Source organism: Diceros bicornis, chromosome 14 (assembly GCF_020826845.1).
Source record: "Diceros bicornis minor isolate mBicDic1 chromosome 14, mDicBic1.mat.cur, whole genome shotgun sequence".
NCBI lineage: Eukaryota > Metazoa > Chordata > Mammalia > Perissodactyla > Rhinocerotidae > Diceros > Diceros bicornis.
The window spans coordinates 11056573-11065161 of NC_080753.1; the positions used below are offsets into that span (position 1 = coordinate 11056573).

At 44.7% G+C, this 8589-nt stretch overlaps 1 long non-coding RNA gene across 1 annotated transcript; it reads right to left on the minus strand.

Moving 5' to 3' along the window:
* Positions 1–544: 544 nt before the first annotated feature.
* On the minus strand, positions 545–8360 carry LOC131413558 (uncharacterized). The gene is made up of 2 exons (XR_009221972.1): positions 7812–8360; positions 545–751 (listed from the first exon to the last, which is right to left on the minus strand). It is a non-coding gene; the product is annotated as an uncharacterized LOC131413558 (long non-coding RNA).
* Positions 8361–8589: the final 229 nt, after the last annotated feature.

An 8589-nucleotide genomic window follows, 5' to 3' on the forward strand; every position in this document is an offset into this window, starting at 1 on the left:
GGTTTAAATGTGAGGAAAGTTGAATTTGCCTTTCAGCCATAAGAAAAAAATATAAGAAATATGACCCAAACTCTGGGGAACCTGAATTTATTCAGCGTTCTCTTGGCCAGAAGAATTTGGGACTCTGAAACTGAGAAAGAGAAAAGCTATGAAATGGAAGAATTATCTCCAAAATCTCTCTGACTATACTTTCATGTATATTTGTAATTTTTTTCATCTTTACCTGCCAATTTGGGGGATCTCACATTTGGATCTAAGAACATTGCCTCAGAAATAAAACCTGCATATCATCCAACCAAACTGGAATATGAGTCAAATTATCTTCCGCTTTTGGACTTTTAAGGAGACTTATAAAAATATTTATTATTGATGCCAAACTATGATATTAAGCATTGATATTTAGCATTTAAAGCCATATATTTAAGAAGAATTTAAGACACTGAAGGATTTTATATTATTTTCTTAAGAGTCTTAGCTTCAGAATTGCTTTTGGGTGTTCAATGTAGGGCTCTTCTCATTGAGAACAACAGAAACCCAATTCAAATAAGCTTAAATAAAAAAGGGATTTATTGGCTCACGTAAGGGAAAAATCCAGATGTAGGCCTAGTTTCAGTAATGGCTGGACGTAGATACTCAAATGAGGTCAGTAGATGGTTCTCTTTCGGTAGTTTTGCTTTTCTCTGTGTTGGCTTCATTCTCAGTCAGGGTTTCTCCTAGGAAGATGTAGGCTTACATCTTGAAGTTCAAAAATCTAAGAATAAAACAAAAACCATCAAAAACCCCTCTTTCTCTCATTTCCAAAGTCCTAGAGAGACCTCTTACTAGCTCAATTTGGGTCATGTGTCCATCGCTAAACCAGTCCTTGTGGATGATGCCTTCTACAGATTGAGTGGTCCAGCGATGTTATCATGGGAGCCAAAACCAAGGACCACTAGAATCACTCCTGCAAAATCATGGGCCTCTGGGCTGTGATGTTTCTGGAAACACCAGCCCAAGGTCTATAGTTTAGCAGTGAGCATCTGAGGTACTTCCTAATTATTTCCTGGATAGGGCTACTATATGCCATGTCTTTTTACTTTTTTTTTTTTTTTGTGAGGAAGATCAGCCCTGAGCTAACATCCGTGCTAATCCTCCTCTTTTTGCTGAGGAAGACCAGCTCTGAGCTAACATCTATTGCCAATCCTCCTCCTTTTTTCTCCCCAAAGCCCCAGTAGATAGTTGTATGTCATAGTTGCACATCCTTCTAGTTGCTGTATGTGGGACGCCTCCTCAGTATGGCCAGAGAAGTGGTGTGTCGGTGCGCTCCCGGGATCCAAACCCGGGCGCGAGCACTTAACCGCTAAGCCACGGGGCCGGCCCTGCCATGTCTTTTTAGACAGAATACAGTTATTGTATATTAGGCCTTTTGGATCTATCCATCAACTGGAGGTACCTGTACAATCCAAGGATGTGGGTGTTGGAAGGAGGAGGTGGCGCCTACAGTTGGATCTAAAGAAGCCCTAAGGAAATGGCATAGCTTTCCTCTCTCTGTAGTGGCTATTCTGTTTTGTTTTGCCCACCCAGCATTTATTCCTCCTTTTTATGGTAGCAGCATCCTGATTTCCTTTGAGGATTTCTTCTTCCCCATTGTGGGCAGTTTTAGCAGGCCAGCACAATTGGATGCCTTGTTCTCTCATAATCTAAGGGGTTGGTAGGTGACCTAAGCTAGGCCAAAGAAACTCACTGTCCTTATACATTGAGTAGATTAATATATGAATGGGGAAAAAATGTAGCTCATTTCTACCACTGGTGATATCCTCTTAAGAATGCTAAGTAGTTCCTGCTACCTCAGCAGCTTTAGCTGGTTCCTCTTTTTCTAAACTTAGTTTTCCAGCCTTTCTCTGAGCTACTCATATATTTCCAAAGGATTAATTTTCTGTGTAAATTAGAAACAGTTTCTGTGCTTGCAACCAAGGAGCCCTAATTGATACAGAAATCAGGGCCAGAGTAGGGTGCTACGAGTCACAGAGCTTAACATGCAAAATTATCTAGGCGAGGGAGGATGGAGGGCAGAAAAGGAACTCTATCCAGGACTGGGCAGTTGGCCATCATTGTTACATAACAGGGGAAAAGCTTGTTAAGCTGTAGCCTGTAGGAACTTGGGACTCAGACCCTTTGAGTCTTTCAGAGACGCAGAAGGAAAAAGTCAAGGTATTGACTTTTTTTTGGCTACATCTTGCAGTCTTGAGTAGCACCCTAGAAGAAATTGATACACTTAAGCTGAAGCTCATTTTGAAAAGAGGAAAAGTGAAAAAAAACAAAATCAAAATACGGCTTTTCTGGAGACACTGATTGCAGCCTGCAAAATGAGATAGCTTAAATTCTGGTACTCTGGAGCCTTGGATAGCTGGGAAGAGTTAAGCTCTCTGCTTAGTGATAAAGTTAGTGTGATCAAAAGCAGGAAGGTGGGAACCACAGAGAGAAATAAGATTGCTTTCTGGGAGAAGCCAACTCCCCAGTACCCTTGCATGCAGCTGTTGTTATGCAGTGTCTGATTGTCAAAGGGGATAATGACTGCAAGGATAATTCACTGCAAGAATGGAGTTTGGCTGTAGTTTGGAGTCAAAGGTCAGACTGGGTGAGACTCTCCACCCCACATCTCTGTTTATAATTGCTCTAGGCAGAGGCTAGGGCAATGGGCAGAACAATGAAACTGCGGCCAGGAAACCAGAATCCTCAAGTAGATGTCTGCATGCAAGGACTATGACTAGATAAGATACCAGTCTTTAGTTTCTAGCCTCTGGAATTGACCAGAAGCCTCCTAGGGTTTAAAGGAATTATATTTTCAGACAGACCTTGATACCGGCTCAAGACAAGGTTGACATAAGGAAAGCCATATTGTAGAAAAGAAAAACTCTGTTGTAACTTTGAACGACCTCTGACTAACTAACCCAGCTGGATATGCACCCTCCAGGAGATCTACCTGCTCTGTAGATGTTCCGACCCCTGCTTGTGCATGTACCTCCCAGTTGCGATAAGATGATAATTTCGTTTTTTTGAGTTCCTTAGGAATGTGATGACCCCCAAAGAGAGAATCTAGGCTGATAGCCATCATCAGTGAAAACTGAAAGATCTGGTGGGGCACTCCCAGTGTGTAACACCAGAAGGTCAACATTCCTAACCCCCTCCCCAATAACACAATGGCCTATATAACTGCTGTAAGATTTCATGCGCCCTTAAGATGGTTCTTTTGGACATGAGTTGGCCATCTTCCCTCTTGCTAGCAAGCTGTAATAAAAAAGTCCTTTTACTCCTACCACCTTGCCTCTTGACTATTGGCATGTCTTGCGGCAAGCAGAAGGCCCCATGTTGGGCAGTAACAACCTCAACCTTGTCAAAAATGTCCTATGATCAATGGTCAAAGGAGATCCTCCTGGAGGGCAGAATTAGGGGCTATCGGTGGGCTGATCAGGACACTCACTTCTCTTCCAGGGACTAGTCTTGGCTCTTTTTAGCAGGATATATTATGGACAATGGCAGTGGGACGGTGTGTATTTTTCTGTCTTTTTCCAAGTAGGTGGTCTTTACTGAGTTACTTTTTCTCTCTCCAATATTGATACTGGTTAATTTGACCATTTAGCCAAAGGTTGCTGGACCATCTGAACCTGACCAAGAAAAATGCACATCTTGGATTTGGAGCTGAATGTAGTAATCTGATGAGGTTTTCACTTGGGAAAAGATTGTACTTGGAACCTGGACAGTAAAAGGTGCAAACTATGGCGAACATTTGTTGCTTTTTGATATCCCCATCTCTCAGGTCTGTTTCCTCCATTTTAGTTAAAAGAGCCTTGCTTCTATCTGAAGAACTGCCACCTCCCTCTTCCAGCCTGTGGGCTCTGGGTGGGGCTCCACTCCTGGCTCCAAGGATGCAGCATGTGACCCAAGCCTCTGCAGTCAGCATCCTGGATATCCCTCACATGGGAACTGCTTCAAGGTTGGCCACCTAGTCAAGTAACTTCCTCATGACTTTGGGAACTACTTAAGTCCACTCTGTATTTGAAGGAGTGCTACTGGGAAGGGCTGACTTTATGGTCAGATTGATCAGATAATACCCAGTCCCTGGTTGTCACGTGGTATTCTCTGGTCAGACACTTCCCAGCCATCAGCTTTGGGACGGTCAGACCTGCCCTCCCCTAATAAGGGAGTGGGCATGTAACCGAAGCCGGGCTAACTGGACTCTCTCTGGACCGTGGGTCTTGGGTGGAGTGTTGCAAGGGCAGGAAAAACAGATGCAGTCCTTTCTTTTGAGCTGCGGTGCCTTTACCAGACTGTCGAGCAGTATCTGCTGCAGAGACTCTGGCCCTACCCAGTCTGTCTTTGTCCCAGCCGGGTTCTCTAGCCTTCCTATGAAGCCTGTGGCCACTATCATTCCAATACTTTCTTTTGCTGCTGAACTTATCCCGCGTTGGTTTCTGTGGTCTGCAGCTCTGACTCCATCAGGTAATTCATTCTTTCTCTTTCCAGGTAACTTCTCACTTCCTTTACACATGTCCTTGATTAAAATTTTAGTTACATTTCACTTACATAGCACTACTGGAGGAAACGGTGAGAACAATAAAATTTGCTTGGGATGACGCTGCCTGCAATGCTAGAGAGAGCATTTGAGAACTGCCTGCCTTTGTGAACGGTGCATTATTTTAGAGGGATTTTAGGGAGGGCGGGGGCTTGTTTTGTTCACAGCTATGTCCCAAAATTCTAGCCTGGTGCCTGGAATAACATCCATGCATTCAGTATATATACATTGATGTTATTCTCCTCTGGTCTTGTCACCTTAGGTTCATTCATTCATTCAATAAATATTTGTTCATTGTTACCATGGGAATAGAATGGTGAGCGATAGAGATATGGCACTTGCTCTCAATGGTACTGACTTTTAATTGTAGCTGTGTGGCTCAGCAGTGGTGGATTGATTAAATATACTTTAGTTGTTGAGAATTTGAGACTTAAAATGCAATAATATAGCAATAATATAGGCTTATTCTTCTGAAGAAGAGGAAGAATTATTACCTTGAGCAGAAGTGAGCCATGAAAAGTCAAGGCAGAAGGCATTTCTAAGGGAGGAATATATTAATTATAGGCAATCCTTTGTAACACAGGTGCTGAGATGAGACGAGGAGGACTGTAAAGGAAATGAAGTTTCTTTTGGTCTCTTCTGTTCTAGTTTTGGGGTCTCTGACTTAGATCTCTGTTGTTGAGGAAGAGGCAATATTGTAGTTAGGGGTACAATAATGTTCTAAAACAAAAATTGGGAAATTTTACTTGGCAAGCATATTTTCTTTACTAATTTTTAAATTTAAATGTTTACATGCAAGTCTTAAATAAATATTTAATGAATATTAAATTTGCTAAATGATTAATAAAATATTTATTGATGGATATAATAATTAAATAATATTAATTACACATTAAAATATATTATATTTATTAAATAAATAGCTCAGGAAATTTAGACCTTGCCAGAACAGCTGGGCTTATGGTCACTGTGCTAGTTTTCCCTTGTTGTGTAGCAAATTACCACATATTTAGCAGTTTAAACAACACAAATTAATTGTATCGCAGCTGCTGTAGGTTGGAAGCCTGGGCAGCAGCAGTTCAGTATGGCTAGTGTTTAGAGGATAAGGGGCTGAGGAGGTGGGGAGGAAGTATTACGTCCTGAGGGTGGAGAGGTAAAGCCAGGTAAGAGAATTGGAGAAGTGTTGAAGAGTTCAGAGCTTATTTTAAGAGCAATAGAAAATCATGTTGGTGTTTTAATCAGGAGAGGGTCAGATTTACTTTAGAGTGAAGACTGTGGCAAAGTCCCAGACAGGAAGATAATAAGCTCAGGCTTGATCATATTTTATTTGAAGTATCTGTCATTCATACAAGTGAAGAGGTCCAGTGGACAGCTGGGATACTGGCCAAAAGTTGGAGAAAGAGACTTGGGTTGGAGATGTAGAAATGGGAGTACATGAAGGGCTCTTAACCTTTTTTTGTGAGTAAAAGAGGTGCCAGAGGGCCATGCTTTGATAATCTAAAAGAACCTAAAAAACCTCTCCCCAGAAAATTAACATATATGTGTACACAGAATACTGGATGGAAATTCTAGGGATTAACAGACTCCCTGAAGGCCAAACGTGGATCCCAGGTTAAGAACTTCAACTATCAATGAAGCTATGGAAATGCATAACACGGCTTAAGAGAATTCATTGGGAGAAGAGAAGGCTTAGGGATGGGCACATTGAGATGGGCAGAAGAAGAGGGACCCGTAGCAGAGGTGGATAGGTAGGGGAAAAGTTAATAAGGGCAGGGGAAGAAAGTATTTCAAGAAGGATAGGGATGGGGCCAAACAGGTCAAAAACTACTGAGAGATTAAGAAAGAACTGACATGTAGCCTTTGGAACTGTTCTCAACAGAAAGTGTGCACTATAATAACCTGGGGGGGAGCTTCTGCAAACTACAGATCCCTAGGCCCCCTCACCGGCATCCTGAATCAGAAGCTGGTATAGTACCCCTAGTCCATTGAATATGGGTGATTGTTAGCAACTTGGCTGGAGCAGTTTCAGGAAGTGGTAAGAATACCAGAATGTAATGATGTGGGATAGGAGAGCCTGGAGTAAGTTCAAATAAGTTATTTAAGAGGAAGAGGTTCAAGATATAAGAGGAGATGGAACCACGAATGGGGTGGTTCCTAAGGAGACGGAAAGAGGTGGGGCACAGAGCAGAAGTTGGGGGGCCCCTTTTCTATTCTAATAGATACGAAGCAGAAACAGTTGGGTATAGATTTGAATGTGTCAGGCTTCAATTTCCTCTGCAAAGTGGGAGAAGTCCATTTGCTGAGAAGTTGGAATGTATTCTCTTCATTAACAAGAGTATTATTAGGAAATTGCTGTCCATGTCTTCATATTGGAAAAGGATTATTATATTTTCACTGATACGGCCCATGAAGAAACATATTTGCATAACAATGGACTATAACATGTATGTATGAATGAATGAATGAGTGAATGAGGAAATGCGGGAAACGATGATTATCCCAAGATGTTTGTATCTGACCTGAACTCAGCGGGATTCAGTTACTGAAGGAAGGCGTTTCTTTGTGAAGGTTCTCCCCTGGGGAGACATCAATTGCACGTTCACTCAGCTGGTATGTACTGAGCACCTTCCATGTTGCAGGCATTGTTCTGACGTAGAGGATAAAGCTGGGTTGAGCCCAATTTTCTGTTCTCGTACCTCTCATGCTCTCTGTCCTCTGTACCTTGAGAGGGATGCAAAACAAAAGAACAGCACACAAATAATAAAATGTCAAATAGTAATAAGTGATCTGTTGACAATGAAGTGGCCTTAGGGGATGGGGATGGTTGTGGGAGTTCCATTTGGATGGGGTGTGCAGGAAGGACCCTCTGGAAGCGACATTTGAGACCTGAATGAGGAGAAGTGGGCACCTGTGATGAGGTCTGGGACAGAGCTCTGGAGGCAGGAGAGCCAGTGGCAGGAGAAGACACTGGTGTGTATAAGGCAGGGCAAGCCCGCCATATGCGGGAAGTGAGGAGAGTGACAGGTGAGAGTGGCTGGGGGCCACAGCACATCAGGGTTCTAAGCACACGAATGTGGTATAGCTTTCTGGCTGTGCTGTGAGTAAGGGACTAAAAGGGGCAGAGCACAGAGCATCCCTTTATTGTCATAAGGCAGTCACCTTATTCCAGGACTTCCCTATAACTCCTAAGTCCTCAGAGGTAACTGCCTACCTGACTATTTGAAAGTGAACTCCCCTCAGCCTTTCCAGCGGCTCTTACCTTAGGTCAAAGGCAGGTGCATCAGTCAGGGGTTGGACGGGCCACGGGGACTGATCCTGGCGCCCCGGGGAGGGGGCCGTTCTCACGGGCACAGGGAGGAAGGCCTCCCTTGATCCGTGCAGGCGACGCTCCCCAGTCCTGGCCTCCCTTGGTGCTGGCTCTTTCAACCTCTATCTTTCCCGCGTCCCGGGTAGTCCCTCATCCCGCCTCTGCCCGGTCGTGCATTTTCTGGGCCTTGCAGGATTTGAACTGAGCCGGTTTCTACCAGGGTTCCACTACCAGTTCGCACTTCGAGATCCAGATCCAAAACCCACCCTCTGGCCTTCGCCCCGGAAAGGGGGCGGGTGGGGAGCGCGAACCTTATCTCCGGGCTCCGCCTCCAGGGGGCTGGGAGCGCGTTTCCCAGCCGCGGCGCTGCACCGGCCGCTGCGGGGAGACCGACTCTGCGTCAGCCCAGATTCCGTCCAGGTTGGGGCTGGGCACTGCTCGGGACACCCTCGGCCCCCTGCTGGAACACGCAGCTGGTTGCGACAGCAACCCCGACCCTGGACGCCGCGCCAGGTAAGGTGACACCGCCTTCCCCTCTCTCCCTGCCAGAATGACAAATAGGGGCTTCAGGGCTGGCCCTCCTGGGGCTGCAATTTGGCATCTGAGGTGTCCCGAGGGTGCAGTTTTCTCCGCGCGCGGGGGCGGTTGGTGAGCCGTGAGGTGATCTCTGCGCCCAGGCTGGAGGCTGGGATGTCAGAGTTTGTCTTGCAAAGTTACTGGGTGTTAATGC